Source organism: Bufo gargarizans, chromosome 7, assembly GCF_014858855.1.
Source record: "Bufo gargarizans isolate SCDJY-AF-19 chromosome 7, ASM1485885v1, whole genome shotgun sequence".
Lineage (NCBI taxonomy): Eukaryota > Metazoa > Chordata > Amphibia > Anura > Bufonidae > Bufo > Bufo gargarizans.
In genome coordinates, this window is record NC_058086.1 from 195,438,699 (window position 1) to 195,457,044 (window position 18,346).

General features: G+C 46.2%; 1 protein-coding gene across 2 annotated transcripts in view; it reads left to right on the top strand.

The window, feature by feature from the left end:
* LOC122943289 (monocarboxylate transporter 2-like) overlaps positions 1–18,346 on the top strand; it is a 49,597-nt gene that overhangs the window by 22,239 nt on the left and 9,012 nt on the right. The window lies entirely within an intron of this gene.

Below are 18,346 nucleotides of genomic sequence, written 5' to 3' on the forward strand. Positions count from 1 at the left end.
CACGGAAGCACTCCGTAGGGCTTCCGTAGTGTTCCGTTCCATGCTTCTGTTCCGCACCATTCCGTATCTCCGGATTTGCAGACCCATTGAAGTGAATGGGTCCGCATCCGTGATGCAGAATGCCCATGGAACGGCGCCCGTGTATTGCAATGCGGCAACGGGCAGCACACGTTCGCGTGCAGGAGGCCTAATGCAGGTGTTTAGACGTTGAAGGTCACAAGTCCGTCTGGCAAGTCCATGATAATTTACTGCATGTGGCCAAAAGGTTATTGTTAGAGTGCAGCTCTGGTGCCAGGTTATATATCGTCCATTATATCGCCGTTCTACACAAGGCCGGAGATGAGATTCAGGTAATATAATGGGCGAGATTTATCAAAACTGGTGCAAAGGAAAATTGGAGCAGTTGTCCCTGGAAACTCATCTGATTCTTTGCCCGTGTCAGCAGATTTGGTGCAAGTCTTCTCTTTGGTTTCAAGGAGTTGTCCAGGACTAGAAAAACATGTCTGTTTTCTTCCAGAAACAGCGCCCCCCCCCTGTACATAGGTTGTGCCTGGTATTACAGCTCAGCTCTATTGACGTGAAGGGTGCTGGCTGCCATACCAGACACGACCTATGTACAGGAGTGCCACTATTTCTGGAAGAAAGAAGACATGTTTTCTAGGTCAAATAATACCACCATGTTTGCAAATGTGCCCATACAGTTGGATATCACCGTGAGCTTTTTCACTGACTCTTGTTGCTATCTAAAATGTAGGATTAAAATACTTGGCAAGTCTTCATCATGGACATACTATAGAGGCAGGGCTTACAACTGCTTTTGGGCCCATGGATGGACATGGGCTATGCTACTTGACCTGTTTGCTGTGATAGCCTCATCATATAGTACAGGCATGCTCAACCTGCAGCCCTCCAGCTGTTGCAAAACTACAACTCCCATAATTCCCAGACAACCTACAGAAGGGCATGGTGGGAGTTGTAGTTTTACAACAGCTGGAGGGCCGTAGGTTGAGCATCTCTGACATAGTACATGCCAATCTCTTCTCTTTCTAACAAAGCTAGAACCAGCCCCGTACCTCACATGGATCCAGAGATCTCCCCATTCATTGTTCCAATTGTTCTGCTAAATTTATTTCAAACTGTCAGCTTAGGAGGGGCCGTGCCCATTCTTAAAGGGTGTATCCTTTCTGCTGCATCTGATTTCTGATGCATTTGAAGGACGGAATAGAGCATGTGCTTCCATCTCATTGAGTAGGGCACATAAATTAGAAAAAAAGCAAACAGCAGGTGGCGCTATACAGATAGAATTCATTGAATAACTCAGCAGCTATAATACATTTTTAAATTATATGTAATTACCAAAGTTTTCAGATCCAGGTGCTGATTTGAAAACTGAAGTTTTTTTTTTTTCCGTGGGACAACCCCTTTAAGTTCAGTACTATCTGCATAAATCTATAGGCAGTGAGCTCCCTCTAGTGGTGGCCGCATGCACTCAGAATTATATCATTTGTGAAACAGAGCTCCCTTATAAAGGTGCATTATAAGATGAATTGCCATCAAATGATGAACCTGAAAACAGTATGATGAGGGTTATCCCAGGAGTAGATTATTGAAGGCCTATCCGCAGGATAGGTCTTCAAGATCAGATTAGTGGGGGTCCGACTCCCGTTAACCTTGCTGATTGGCTGTTTGAAGAGGCTGCGGCTCAGGGGGTGTTTGTGATCAAAATAAATCCCCATCATATTAGGGAATTTCTACTTATGCAGTTTTCTAATATAATCTTTAAAATGATGTCAGAGGTGGATCTCACCTGTGTGCATCTGCTGGGATTTGTAGTTCTAACAATATCACGTAAGCGGACAATTTCATTACTGCAGGAATTAACGAGGATTTGTAAAGTGTGAAATCTATAACATGCAGAGCCAGTGATACGTGATGTGTTTTTTTCCCATGAATAATGATGTGAACGAGTCTGGGTGACCACATGATAAGAAAAAAGGGTGCAGCGATTAAATGGCGCAGTCTAAACAGAATGTCTTCGCTATCAGATGCGAAAACCGTCTTTTACGGAGCAGCTCTTGTGTTCTGCTCATGAGCGCTGATTGTAAATGGTTACGAGCTCATGATAATTATGCAGCTCAGTAAACTAGATAAGTACAAGTACATTAAGCCCAAATGGATGTGCTCTCCAGTCGGAGGGGATGACACATGAGCGAGCGGCTGCCATCAAAGGAGGAGAAGCAGAAGACAACAGTTTACGAAAGGGAAAAGGTTAATGTTTGTTAGAATTAATCTGATCATTAAGGCAGCCCTGGCTGGCAGTTCGACAGAGAATGAATTATCTTACCTTTGCACTGTCAAATAAAGCCATTACATAGTATTTGATTGGGCATCAAAGGCCAAGAGGAGAAAACAAATGTGGGATGCGTATGAACAGCGTATGTGACCCTGACACCGTGAAGATCGACTGTAGATTAAGAGATATGCAAAATGATCATTGGACGGTAATGGGATGTGAAGTCTGTGTATTTCTGAGCTGTGCAATGTAGCTGAGCTGGTATTTTAAATCTAATTAATATGGCAGTAAGATAAAAAGAAAGGTAAAGCATCTGAGCCAGACTGATCGCTAGCGACTCACTGCCTGACAACCTGGGAAGTACATTCCCAGCAACCAGTCTGACTCTCGTCGGTGTTCTTCGAAACGGGGTGCCACTGAGATGACTGTTGCGCAGTGGGTGTGGACCCACCGTGTCACTTAGGCCTCTTTCACACGACCGTGTGCTGGCCATGGCCGTATTGCGTCCCGCATACGGCGGGTCCGCAATACACGGGGCACCGGTCGTGTGCATCCCGGTCCGCAAATGCGGTGCGGAACAGAACCGTGCTTCCGTTCCGCCAAAAAATAGAACTTGTTCTATCTTTTTGCGGAACGGACGGATCGCGGACCCCATTCAATTTAATGTGTCTGCGATCCGCATATAGCTGCCCCACGGTCGGTGCCTGTGCACGGGCGCGGCCAACATACTTTCGTGTGAAAGAGGCCTTAAACAGATTTGGCTTGGCGCTACTCCCAAGGGTGTTATATGAGTGCTACCCCCTCCCGGTATTCACCCTTTAATGCTACCTCTTGGAGTAGTCTGTGTTTAAATGGCAACTGACCCAAGGGTTCAAGAGACAGCGGTGACCAGGCAAAACCAGACTGAAGTCAGGGCAGGCAGAATGTGTGCGATCCAGTAAACAGTCCAAGGTCAGGGCAGGCAGAATGTGTGCGATCCAGTAAACAGTCCAAGGTCAGGGCAGGCAGAATGTGTGCGATCCAGTAAACAGTCCAAGGTCAGGGCAGGCAGAATGTGTGCGATCCAGTAAACAGTCCAAGGTCAGGGCAGGCAGAATGTGTGCGATACAGTAAACAGTCCAAGGTCAGGGCAGGCAGAATGTGTGCGATCCAGTAAACAGTCCAAGGTCAGGGCAGGCAGAATGTGTGCGATCCAGTAAACAGTCCAAGGTCAGGGCAGGCAGAATGTGTGCGATACAGTAAACAGTCCAAGGTCAGGCAGCTCAGGGTCAGAACGGAGATCAGGCATGGATCAGGTCAGGCAGTGAAAAGTCAAAATCCAGGAAACAGGCAGAAAGCAGTACAGGGGCAAATAAACGTAAAGCAGCACAACAGCAGGAACTAACAAACTGAAACCTATTGCTCAGGCACTGTCCCACAGGGGAATGTGCCTAAGTTACCCCTGGGTAACCAGCCAATGGCTGCGCCAGATTAGGACGCATGTGCACAAGCCCTTTAAGAGCCAGAGGGAACATGCTCCAACAAGAAGCTGTGCTGGCAGAAAGCAGGAATGCAGTCTGCAAGAGGAAGAAGGGAGCTACTGCGGTGGCATGGCCCTCCAGTTAGGGGCAAGACTGGAAGAGCAGGAGAGTAGCCCTGTGACGGTGCCACCCAGAGACACATTGTAACAATGACATCAGAAAAGGAGGACTATCTTGGCAGCATTTAAAGGGATCCTGTCACGTTGTACAGTACATGCAGTCCTATCTGCCGGCAGCAGGCTATAGAGCAGGAGGAGCTGAGCAGATTGATGTTTAGTTATATGGGAAAAGATTGAGTATAGGGCCCCATGCACATAACCATATCCATTTTCCGGAACACAAATTCCGGAGCTGCAAAATAGGGATGCAGTCCATGTTGCATCCGCATTTTTATGGCAGACAAATACAGAACATGTTCTATCCTTTTGCGGAAAGGATATGGATCATGTGTCCACAAAATGCTGACCACCGACCCATTAAAGACAATACATCCGCAACCTAAATGAGAACGTGCATGAGGCCTAACTTGTATTTCATTCATTTAAATCATTGCATAGGAGTCCTGTAGACAGTCCTAGGACCGCCCACTGGACTCCTAAGCATAGCAAGAGCAGAGATTTAAATGATTAAATTACAGGTTAGGGTCCATTCACATGTCCGTAGAATGGGTCCGCAATTCTGCGGAACGGGTGCGGACCCATTCATTCTTAATGGGGACAGAAAGGATGCGGACAGCACACATTACTTCCGGTCTGCGGCTCCCGAAAAAAATAGAACATGTCCTATTCTTGTCCGCAATAGTGGACAAGAATAGGCATTTCTATAGGGGCGGCAGCCCGGTGTATTGCGGATCCGCAATACACTACGGACGTGTGAATGGACCCTTATACTGAATCTTTTCCTACAAACCTATATATCAATCTGCTCAGCTCCTCCTGTTCTATAACATGCTGCCTACCGGTCAGGTACCATGGTCAACGTGACAGGTTCCCTTTAAATTTTGCTGAGAATTACTAATGAGATTATCAAATCCTCGTATTTGCCATGAAATGTCAGTTCCCGCTTTGTGTCATTCTCCTGTTATTTCTTCTGGAAATGTATATGGATCCATTGAGAAATGGACGTTAATAAATGTTACCCTACACAGTCAGAGCATGTTCATACATGACAGATTTGCCACAGGTAAATCCTACATGTATTTGCCAAAGGATCTGCGGGCTGTCTATGATTTCTGCTGTACATGCATCTGCATGAAGATCGGCCTGATTCAATGGTGTGAGACCAAGGCCTCATGCACACGACTGTAGTTCTGGTCCGCATCCGAGCCACAGTTTTTGCGGCTCGGGTGCGGACCCATTCACTTCAATGGGGCCGCAAAAGATGCGGACAGCACTCCGTGTGCTGTCTGCATCCATTGCTCCATTCCGTGGCGCCCTAAAAAAAATATAACATGTCCTATTCTTGTCCGTTTTGCGGACAAGAATAGGCATTTCTACAATGGGCCGTCCATTCCATAAATTGCGGAAGGCACATGGGCGGCTTCCATTTTTTGCGGACTGCAAAAAACGGAACGGTCGTGTGCATGAGGCCTAATCCGTCTGCTGTTTGTGCAGAACCTGTAAGGATAAAAAATATATAATTTGAGTCATTTTTATTAGCAGAACCTGTAAGGACAATTAACGTGCTCTTTGTACTGGTGCAGATATTTTTTTCTCTGGTGTGAACTAAAATTGGTGTGGATTTGGTTGGTGCATGTGAACATGGTTGCAGAACCCCATAAGCAAGCATTGAATTTATAAAATTTTATGTGGATTTCAGGGCACGCCAAATTCTGAATGCGCTGACAGACCGTTTGGTACTGTCCTTCCAGAGCAGAGGGTGTCAGATTATCAAGAGCGGTGGTCTCCAACCTATGGCTCTCCACGTGTTGCAAAACTACAACTCCCATTCTGCCCGGGGCAGGATGGGAGTTATAGATTTTGAACAGCTGGAGAGCCACAGGTTGGGGAACATTGATTTAAAGGAGGCATGCTCAACCTGCGGCTCTCCAGCTGTTGCAAAACTACAACTCCCAGCATGCCCGAACAGCCTACAGCTATCAGCCTACAGCAGGGCATTGTGGGAGTTGTAGTTTTACAACAGCTAGAGGGCCGCAGGTTGAGCATCCCTGATCTAAAGAAAACACTCTATTGACACAGACTAAAATCGTAACATTCCGTTTTCAATTTATTCTTACATTTCCAGGAGGAATAACAGAGGAACCGCACAACACATAGTTCTAAGAATAGATGTTCCAGAATAGTTATTTCATGGCAAATGCAGGTATTATACTAAAACAGACATGTCAGTAAGTTCTAGTAATCCTATGGTAGAAGGATCTAAAGGGGTTGTCCGAGATTACCAAAAATTGGGGAGCAGGCAGGGGGTGGTGGAGAATAAGCATTATCACCCATAAATCGCCCACCGCTCAGCAGTGCCATTCTGGTCCTTCCTGCCAGTCTTTATTTACAGGGTGCATGAGGTCTCCTTGAATAGGACCTGGGTGTGACAGCGACTGCTACAGTTGTGTTCAAAATAATAGCAGTCAGACATCACTAACCTGATCAATCACAGTTTTTGGTAGAAATGATATTTCTACATGGCAAATAATTTACTAGCAGGTGTAGTAAATTAATAGAAATCCAACAGACCCAACAGTCATGACATGCATGCTGCTGATTCTCTGTAATTGAATCACTAATTGAAAGGGGCATGTTCAAGATAATAGCAGTGTGGAGTTCAATGAGTGAGGTCATTCATTCTTTGAAAAACAGGTGGCAATTATTATAATCTATCTATTTTCCCTTATAACCATGTTATAAGGGAAAATAATAATGATCGGGTCTCCATCCCGATCGTCTCCTAACAACCGTGCGTGAAAATTGCACCGCATCCGCACTTGCTTGCGGATGCTTGCGATTTTCACGCAACCCCATTCACTTCTTCTGTGAAAAACGCACAAAGAGGAGCATGCTGCGATTTTCACGCAACGCACAAGTGATGCGTGAAAATAACCGCTCATGTGAACAGCCCCATAGAAATGAATGGGTCAGGATTCAGTGCGGGTGCAATGCGTTCACTTCACGCATTGCACCCGCGCGGAATACTCGCCCGTGTGAAAGGGGCCTTAAAATGGCAACCAAAACCTGAAAGACTAGAAGAAAGAGAAAAACTACCATTCGAATAGATAGAAGAATAGCCAAAATGGGACTCGGCCAACAATCAGCTCCAGGAAGACGAACAAAGGTGTAAAGTTCCCTGTGAGTACTGTTACAATTAGAAGACGCCTATGTGAAGCCAAGCTATCTGCAAGAAGCCCCTGCAAAGTCCAACTGTCGAAAAAAAGACATGTGCTGAAGAGGTTACAATTTGCCAAAGAGCACATTGACTGGCCTAAAGAGACCTTCTGTGGACTGATGAAAGTAAGATTGTTCTTTTTGGGTCTAGTGGCCGGAGACAGTTTGTCAGACGACCCCCAAACACTGAATTCAAGTCACAGTGCACTGTGAAGACAGGGAAGCATGGTGGACAAGCATCATGATATGGGGATGTTCTCACACTACGGTGTTGGGCCTATTTATCGCAGACCAGGGATCATGGATCAGTTTGAAGACATCAGAATACTTGAAGAGGTCATGCTGTCTTATGCTGGAGAGGAAATGCCCTTAAAATGGGTGTTCCAACAAGACAACGACCCCAAACACACCAGTAAACGGGCAACAAGATTGACGTTATGGAGCGGCCGGCCCAATCCCCGGATCTTAATCCCATAGAAAAGGGTTTCTGAGGCAAAACCAAGAAATAGAGAAGAACTGTGGAATGTAGTCCAATCATCCTGGGCTGGAATACCTGTTCACAGGGGCCAGAAGGTGGTGACTCCGAGCAACACAGACGTCCAGCAGTTCTCAGAAACAGCGGTTATACAACTAAACATTAGTGACGGGATTCAAAGGAAAGCAAAATCCTCAAACATTTTTCAGTTTATATAGTGAATGTTTGAGTTTGTAAAGAAGAAGACAAACACTGCTATTTTTTTTAAACAGTTTAATATTCACTTTTCTTAATTATTTTTTTTTAGAGGAACAACACAAATTTGATATATTTTTCTTCATGTTTTGATTTGGAATAGAATGTGTAGTGTTCCCAATGCATTTGTGTGTATGGAAATAAAAGCTTTTAGAAGGATTTTGATCTTTATTCACTTATTTGAACACACTGCTATTATTTTGAATACAACTGTATATTCCCAGTAGCACACCAATGCAGGGAAGCGTTCATATGACCCTTCTCAGCTCTTCTGAATGGGCTTAAGCTGGTCATACACATTATATAAATGGTGGTTGAACACACCGATCTCTGCGCGACCATCTTTTGTATATAGGGGTGTCCTGACTCTCCTCTGATGGCAGATATTGGAAGATACAAGGGTTGGCATGCTGGATTTCAACATGCGTCTGGCAGTCACTTTTTCGCTCTTGTTGAGAACACATGCACGCTTCACCGTGCTGGGCATGCATGTATATTAGAGGGGTCTGTGGGAAGAGCTGTTGGCTGCATGAGTTTTTGGCTGGCAGCTACTGAAGGTATATGGCCACGTTTCAGTAGGAAATAGCTGGCAAGCTATATAGTAGCTTTCTAGTTGCCGCTATAGTGAGCCTTATAGTATAGGAAGCATATATAGTATAGTGAGCCTATATAGTAAAGGCAGCCAGGGCCGGTTTCAGACAAAATGTGTCCCTGGGCAAAATCAAAAGTGGGGCCCCAAATCTTGTAATATTGTGATAAAAACACTGTCCGACGTCCAACACCCCCGCCGATCAGCTGTTTGAGCAGATGGTGCGTGCTGTCCCATAGACATACAGTAGTGAGCAGGAAGAGAGAAAGGAGACAGCATGCGCGCACAGCGCACGCCGTCTCCTCCAACAGCTGATCGGCAGGGGTGCCGGGTGCCCCTACAGTACCCTAGTAGTAATAATATAACCATAATGCTCCCAGTGGCTCTAATGTCCCCCTGTAGTGCTCCCCACTAGTTTCAATATATAATGCTTCCCCTCATAGTGCCAGTATGTATATAATGTACCCCGTAGTGCCAGTATGTATATAGTGCTCCTCCATTCCTCCCTAGTAGGGCCAAGTATATATAATGATCTCCTGCCCCCATCCCTGGTGCCCCCAGCAGTGTGGACATTTAGTATAAAAATAAAAAATAAACACCTCCCTCCCAGTTTTATCTGTGTTGCTGCTTCCTGATGCATGCGGTTCCAATGACATCACCACTCCTGCTGCGGGTCCACGTGATGACATCATCATACGAGACCCAGCGCAGGAGATCGCATTGATGTCATTGCGGCTTCTTGCACTGTTCTAATGCCTCACAGGCTTGAGACCTAGCAGCCTGAGGCTTGTGGACAGCCATGAGTGCGCCCCTCCTTTATGGGTAGCGAAGTTGCGCCCCAGGCGGATGACTAGCCTCCCCTATTCATTGTCCCGGCCCTAATTCAGAGCACATTACTGCAGGAGGTATAACAGGAGAGGACTATAACTCCCAGCACGTCTAAGCCATTATTATTTAATATCAGAGCACATTACAGGTGGACGTATAAGAGGATGGGACTACAACTTCCAGCATGTCCAAGCCGTTATTATGTAATATCAGAGTACATTATAAAAGGAAGTATAAGTATAAGAGGAGAGGACTACAACCCCCACCATAACCAGGGTGTTGTAATGTACCGTGATATTACATAATGGCCTGGACATGCTGAGAGTTGTAGTCATCTCCTGTTTTACCTCCTCTTGTAATGTACTCTGATATTACATAACAAACTGGACATGCTGGGAGATTTAGTCCTCTCCTCATACCTCATCTTGTAATGTATTCTGATATTACATAACAGGAGGTATGAGAGGAGAGGACTACAACTCCCAGCACTTCCCTGGCACTTACATTGAATCCTTCACTTCTTCCCATGCATCACTGGTCTTGTTCATTACTTTACTGCACAGCTTAGCTCCGCCTCCTGTTCTTGTCACATGATGGTGAGGTCATCGCAGGTCCTTCATCCTCCTCTTCTCTGCTGAGCTCCGCCTCCTGCAGTTGACATCATGGCAGGTCCTACAGCTCCAGTAGAAGAGTGCTGCTGGTGTCTGGAGCTGATATAGAGAGGATATATGGTATAGTATAGGAAGCATATATAGTATAAGGAAGCCTATATAGTTTAGAGAGGATATATAGTATAGTGAGCCTTACAGTATAGGGACTCGGAAGCCTGTATTGTATAGAAAGCCATATAGTATACGGAACATATATAGTATAGGGAGTCCTGAACGTTGAACATTATGGAGATGGAGACAAGGACATATTGGCTTTACCTTGACTTTAAAAGTAAAAGTTTGACTTCTGTAAAAGTTTTACCTCTCCACCTTGTGAACTTTCCCGACATCCATGCTACTTACATCTCATATGTCTGCCACTGGCGTGCGTCTCTCTTCCTCATAATTCGCCATATATGGCTGGGAGAGCGTGCTCTGTGTGACATCTCAGCTACAGGATGACAGGCTTTGTGTTCATGTTGTAGCTTCGTATTATTTCTCCTTCATTAACACGGAGGATTTGTCAAATAGAAGACAAAGTAAGGCTGCTTTCATACTGGCGTTTTTACTGGATCCGGCAGGGCTCAGCAAAAACGCTTCCGTTACTGATGATACAACCATCTGCATCTGTTATGAACGGATCCGGTTGTAATATCTTTAACATCGCCAAGACGGATCCGTCATTAACTCCCATGAAAGTCAAAGGGGGACGGATCCGTGTTCTATTGTGTCAGAGTTAAACGGATCCCTCTTGCTCCGCACCCTATGCTGTGGTTTGCTCTCCGGTATGGGAATGCAACTAAATTGAATAAAATGCATTTTGGAGCACTCCGGTCTGATAAGTTACGTTCCCATTGACAATGAATAAGGACAAAACAGAAGTGTTTTCTCTGGTATTGAGACCCTATGACGGATCTCAATACCGGAAAATAGAACAGCTAGTGTGAAAGTAGCCTAAGGCAGACTTATTGTCTGTTCGCCACTTTCGTGCCGTTATGTTGGCCAGAATTGAAGCATAGTGGTGCAGTTTCCATTTTGCCAAAATTATAACATTCCATGCACCAGAATCATAACTGCTGCATAAAAAGGTAGAGAAGAATAGTAAATCTGCACCAATATATGTCCCATTACTGGACCTGCATACAGCATATAACCTCAGTATATACCTACTCAATTCTTAGGCTACTTTCACATTTGCGTTGTTGATTTCCGGTACTGAGTTCCAGCAGAGGATCTCAATACTGGAAAAGAAAATTTCCGTTTAGTCCTCGTGCATACTGAATGGAAAGAGATCCGTTCCTGATGCTTCAGGATGTCTTCCGTTCCAGCAGCATTGCGTTTTGTGACCGGACACAAAACCGCTGCAAGCGCTGCAGTTTTGTGTCCGGTCATAAAAACTGAAAAAAATGGATCCGGCACTGAAAACAATGTAAGTCAATAAAAAAAGATCCGTCACCCATGGACTTTCAATGTATCCAGTTTTTTTTTTCGTTTTGATTTTACACAACAGAACTGATGCATCCTGATGTGCAAAATCAAAACAGATCCGTTTAATTCCGATATTGAGATTCTCTGCCGGATCTAAATACAGAAATTAACAACGCAATTAGTGTATGCGGCACTTTATGTTAAGGCCCCAATTCAGCACTTTAAGGGGCCCAATGCAAAGTTATGTCTCAGAGCCCCAGTCACACTTCTAAGCTCCTCCCCGTTGTAAAGATAAGCTCCTCCCCATCACCCCGCAAAGCCCCACTTAGGGCTTGTTCACATCACCGTTATGTATTCCATTATAACATGTCGACAGGACTTTGTTTTTAATCCAGCATAACGGAAACCAGACGGATCCTTTATGCTTGCCCATATACTTATATTATGATGGATCAAAATGGAATGCCTCTAAAGGTTTCCGTTAAGATTTCCGTCTTATGGATTCCGTTATAACACAGGGCCCTCTATATATCGCATCCCAGGTGTAGGAAATGCTGAGTGGTGGCCTAAATGTCTCTTTATGTGTGTCACGGTGCTCCTACCTGGATACTGCTGGACCCCAGGCTTTGGCACCGAAGCAGTGAAAAGGGGGAATAATTGAGGGAATGGAAAGAACTTGAGTCCAGACCTTGAGAAGAAGTTCAGTGGCAGCTTTACTTTGAATAAACGTTTCTTCCAACAGTTTACAGGCTTTGTCTTGGTTCCAGCAGGCTTTAGCATTAAACTGGCAGGCAAACTTAACTCTGCTATATCCTTCTCTCGCTCTTCTGTACTGACAAGCCTGACTTAGTAACTTGGCTTCTTCTTTATGTTGCACTTCACTTTTTAATCTGACTTATCTTCAGCCAAGGAAGTTTACTCCTGGCTCTTGAGGCTTTAGACTTCTGCCTCCATGGCCAGCAGAGCTTAAGGCGCTCTGGCTGACATGAGACGTGCCCCTGCACACCCTTCCCCTTGGAGGGGGTCAGTGGCGTACCGCCCATAGAGGCAGACCACGCCACTGCTATGGGGCCCGCGGCACTGGGGGGCCCGTAGCGCAGAGGAAGCCCCGCCCATCCTATTTGGCCCCGCCCACTCATGACCGGCTGCTTTTCTCAACTCATCTTATCTTCTGCACAGAGTACAGACACCCCCCCGGGCCCCCCCTTGACCTGAGACTGTCTCAGACGTGACCTGACCCTCCTCCTGACCCGGCGCTCGAGCCGCTGGCCAATCAGCACAAGGCAACTCTCTGTTGAGGCAACTGCTGATTGGCCAGTGGGCGGCGCAAGGGGGCGGGCGGGAGAATCGACTCGAAATTCGCCGACGGCGACGGCTGTCACCCCACCAGAGTCAGTGCCTGCCCTGCCCCCTGAGCTGAGGAGAGACGAGCTGAGTGCTGACTGAGCCAGAAGGAGAGGGAGGAAGTACGGAAGATTCTGAATCTGAAGTGACTTGAGGAGGGTGACTGAGCAGTGTGCACCGTCCGTGTCCCTGGCTGGCTGGCCTGAAGAAGTAAGTCACAGTCTGGGGGGGGGGGGCCCCTCTATGTTTGGGGGTCTCCTCTGGCTCCGCTCCGCCTCCTTCCCTTTCTATCTGTCCACTCCAGGCACTGTAGGAGGAAAGCACACTGTCCTCTATGAGCCCCCTCCCCTGAGTCCTCTATGAGCCCCCAACTCCTAATGCCCCCCAAAATGCCAGGGGGAGAGGAGTAGAAGGAAAGCACACTGTCCTGAGCATTTTGGGGGGCATTAAGGGTTTGGGGGCTCATAGAGGACAGTCTGCTTTCCTCCTACTCTGTCCTGTATGAGCCTCCCCCCCCCCCTGAATCCTCTATGAGCCCCCCTTATGCCCCCATTACCCCAAAATGCCCAGGGGGAAGGAGGAGTAGGAGACAAGCACACTGTTCTGAGTCTCTCCGCCCCCCCCTGAGTCCTCTATGAGCCTCCTGCCTCCCAACCCCTAATGCCCCCATTACAGCAAAATGCCCAGGGGGGAGATGAGTAGAAGGAAAGCACACTGTCCTGAGCATTTTGGGGGGCATTAAGGGTTTGGGGGGCTCATAGTGGACAGTGTGCTCTCCTACTCCTCCCCCCGGGCATTTTGGGGGGCATTAGGGATTCTTTAATGGGGGTGTGGCATGGGAGGAGCCAGGACAGGAGGTGGGACGGGCCAGGGGTGGGTAATGGGCGGGGTTAGGGGGCCCAATTCAGATGCTTGCTATGGGGCCCAGTGATTTCTATGTACGCCCCTGGAGGGGGTAAACTAAAACTGGAGCTAACTGGTCCCCACCCTTCCTTCAGGAAGTAGGGCTAGCCCACTCCCTTACAGAGGGGGGTCAGAATGGAATGGAACGCTCCATTCTACCTAAGTACAGGTCTGCTGTGTTTGCTGCCACCTGCTGGTGAACCAGGCATATTACATGAACATAACAGTTGCATAAAGATATTAACAATGCACCATATAAAGGACCTGGATAGAAATACACAGATGACATTGTGTTAGCCCATTAAAGACAGTAGCAGGCTGCAGGAGTGGTAACACCACTGTGGGGTGTCACACTTGCACAGGTGATATGTGTAATTTTTTTCAGCCTACCTGCCTGATCTCTGGGGCCCCAAGCATTTGCATGGTTTGTGTGGTGGTAATATCTGCCACTGGTGGGGCAGCCAGAAATCTAAAGGGAGAAATGGATGATGAGCACGTACACAGCTCTCTCCATTAGCTGCCTTTCCTGTCAGACTGAAGGTGAAAGGACCCCATTCTCTGGCTAGAACAGGGTCCCATCGATGGTATCCTAGATCCCAGAGATTTACACCATACCCTGTGGAAGCCCCTTTAAGCTCATACAACCCCTTTAAGAGGCCAGCATATTATAATGACAGGTCTACTGGGCTATATAAGTAAGGTTGGTTAGAAGCCAGAACAAATGAGAGTGACTCTTGTGAAGAATAGAAATATAATGACGCCTTCTGTGATCAATAGCACATTTTCCAGAAAATAGGGAGTAATTATTTACTAAGAGCGCGGCAGGATCTGGCTGCAAAGTGCTTTACTTGACTAATCCGATATGTCACAGACTAGTAGCTAATAGTACAGAGTGCAATACTCAAGTTTAGAATGTAAGGCTGAGTTCACACTTCAGTTTTTTGATCAGGTATTTCATTAGTTATTGTGAGCCAAAACTAGGAGCGGGTCAAAAACCATGAACGGGTGCAGATCTATCCCTTATACCTTATCTCTGAGTAGGCATCACTGCAAGTTTTGGTTCACAATAACTGATGGAAATAACTGATCAAATAGCCTAAGAAGTAACAATGTGTCATATAGTTGCCTCTTCTTGCCATCTGAGCCATGGGTCCTCCAGAGTAAGGCTACTTTCACACTTGGGGCAGGAGGGTCCGGCAGGCTGTTCCAGCGGGGGCACAGCCTGCTGGATCCATGCTAACGCTAGCCCATCGCGCCGCCGGAAGTCTGCTCAGGCCCTATTCACTATAATGGGGGTGAGCTGGAGGCCCGGACGCAGCACGGCAAACAAGCCGAGACACAATCTTTGTTACCGTTCTTCACTCTTTCCAAGAGATGAAGATCCTGAAAAGAGGACCTCCCCCTATTAAAAGAGGTTATCAGGGAATTAGATATCGATGGGTTATCCTCAGGATGGGTCATCGATATCAGGTTGGTGGTGTCTGACTCCCAGGACCCTCGCCGATCAGTTATTTGAAGAGGCTGCGATGCTTGGTGAGGGCTTAGGCCTCTTCCTAGGCTAGTCTCTAGTGATGTCACCGTACATTGGTCACGTGGCCTAGGTGCAACTCAGTCCCATTCAAGTGAACGGGACTGAGCTTCAGAACCAAGCACACAACAGTGTACGGTGTGTGAAGGTCACAGCGCTCACCGGAGCTCTGGAGAGTGCAGTAGCCTCTTCAAACAGCTGATCGGCGGGGGTGCCGGGAGTTGGTCCCCAACCAATCTCATATTGATGACTTAGGCTACATGCACACGATCGTATGTGTTTTGTGGTCTGCAAATTGCGGATCCGCAAAAACAACGGATGACGTTCCGTATGGCATCCATTTTTTTTGCAGATCCATTGTAATAATGCCTATCCTTGTCCACAAACTAGAAAAAAAATAGGAGATGCGGGGCAACGGAATGGACATACTGATGCGGACAACACACGGTGTGCTGTCCGTGTTTTTTGCGGACCCATTGAAATAAATGGGTCCGCATCCTATCTGCAAAAAAAAACCAGAACGGACACGGAAACAAACAACGTTCGTGTGCATGTAGCCTTAGGTCTCTTTCACACTACCGTTTTCTTTTTTCCGTTATGCGTGCCGTTTTTTCAATGGTTTCGCAAAAAACGGAATGTACTCGTATGTATTCCGTTTCCGTGTTTCAGTATCTCCGTTCTGTGCAAAGATAGAACATGTCCTATATTTGGCCGCAAATCACGTTCCGTGGCTCCATTAAAGTCAATGGGTCCACACAAAAAAACGGAATGCATACGGAAATGCATCCGTATGTCTTCTGTATCCATTCTGTTTTTTGCGGAACCAACTATTGAAAATGTTATGCCCAGCCCAATTTCTTCTATGTAATTACTGTATACTGTATATGCCATACGGAAAAACGGAACCGAAACGGAAACACGACGGAAACAAAAAAACTGAACAACGGATCCGTGAAAAACGGACCGCAAAACACTGAAATATCCATACGGTAGTGTAAAAGAGGTCTTATCCTGAGTACAGACCATCTATATTAAATTCCTGGATAACCCTAACCTCTTTAAGGGCTCATGCCCACGAACATAAGTTTTTTTTTTCCCGTGCTGCGGACCGCAAATAGCGGCCTGCAATGCTCAGGCACTAGCCATGTGCACTCCGTGCTGCAGATGCGGACCTAATGACTTGAATGGGTCCGCGATCCGCAAGACATGGCAGAAGATAGGACATGTTTTATATTTTGCGGACCCGAATGCCCACAGAAGCGCTTTGGAGTGTTTCCATGGGCTTCCGATCCATCGGAGACACTCTTTTGCCATATCTTGCAGAACGCAGACTCATTCAAGTCAATGGGTCAGCACCCGCAGCATGGAGTGCACACGGCCAGTGCCGATATATTCCGGACCCACCGCCTGTGGTCCACAATACGGGCACGGAGTCCTTACGTTTGTGTGCATGAGCCCATTAACTCCCTAGAATTCCCTAAAAGGGCAGAGGAAACTGAGTTTGCTAAACTAGACAACCCCTTTAATACAGAATCTTATACCTAGTTTAGTGCTCTCATTAAAAGAAACAAAATAAGACTATTGCAGGTTTGATACCTTTTAATGGCTAACAAAAATAGAAGTAATGATGTTACATAGCGAGCTTTCGAGACATCACCAGTCCCTTCATCAGGCGTACTACAAGAATATATGAAGAAACAGCAGGATATATACAATAAGAACAGAGACCTGGGGGAATGAATGGACATTTGAAAAATAACAGAACATATCAAAGACCTTGAGAATGAGTCCTTATTTATCTTACAGATAAGGGGTGTGAAAGTTTTATGATCTCTAAATTGATGTTATCTCAGAGACCTGGTGCCCTGACTATGTCTACAGAAGACTCTTTAGATCTTGTAGTGTGTCAAGTTCTCAGTGTACTTTTTGTTCAGTAAGAAAAAAAACTTTTCTCAATTTTTTCCATTTTAAGCCAAGACCTCGGAGTTTTATTTGTCCATTATAGGTGAGTAAGCAGGATTTCTGGTTTACTGGGCAGCGCTCGGCTCCTTTTATTCAGCTTATGGAAAATGTATGATTGCGTTGTTTGGTAACCATAATGGCTTCCTCGGGCCGTGTGCAGGTTTAGTGCGGTACATACATATACAGGATGATTTACAGTTTCCAGTATAATATTTCCAGTATAATGCAGTTTCCAGTATAATGCTTGAGAAATGATCTACTTCATCTTGCGTTGCCTTTTGTCTGCTCTCCGAAAACCCTCCTGTGCCATAATTTATATCGTTTTCACCTTGGCAAGAAAATTCTTTATAGATACGTAGTTTTAAATTGTGCTCTATTTGTTTGAGCCACTGACTGGGCATTTTCTTGCCGCTGTAATCTGGTATTCCCAGTACAAATTGCTGAACGCACAGCGGAGAAGTCATTTGTTCTGTGGGTAATGATGCTCTGCTCCTATCATCGGAGCGACTAACGGGCTATCTGCAAAACCTTTGACTTGCTTTGTATTTTTTTCAGCTTCTTTCTGCAAATTCTCCTTGACTTTTCTTGTATCTGTATGAAGCACACATAAAAAAAGGAAAGACAAAAAAAAATAGCAGCTTATAATTTATAGATTCATAATATTCAACGTTGTATCAGATGAAAAATGCTCTGGTGTTTTTTTGTTTTGTTTTTATAAGCTGATCTTAAGATATTCCTCTACTGGAATCCCTAGCGATCCCCTGTGGAGGAAGCTGATAGCAACCGTTCAATTCCTCTGCAGTGCCACCAAAGGGGAAATGAAGCAGATGCCTGTTGAAATCAGTGGGTTTTCTGTGCTCTTCCCGACAGGCACAGGAGTTCCTCAACTCAACTTCCTCTGGACCTGCCAGTCTTCCTCTGCTCCTTTTCGGCTAGCCCAGCCGTCGGAGTCGTCAGCCAGTTCTTCCAGAAGGCTGCAGCCTGCCTCTTGCCAGCAAAGCCACTCTTCTGCCTGTAGGACGTGTGGGCGCTTCCCCAGGCTCTTAAAGGGCGAGAGCACATGCACCCTGATTCACACCAGCCATGGTCATCTGTGGGTACTTAAGGCACCTTCCTCTATGCAAGGTTTCCTGAGCAACAGGTTGTCTCGCTTGCTAGTTCCCTGCAAACTTGTGCTGTGTTAGATTGTCTGTCCATTTACTGACTTCAGTCTGTTTCCCAGATTCTGACCGTCCG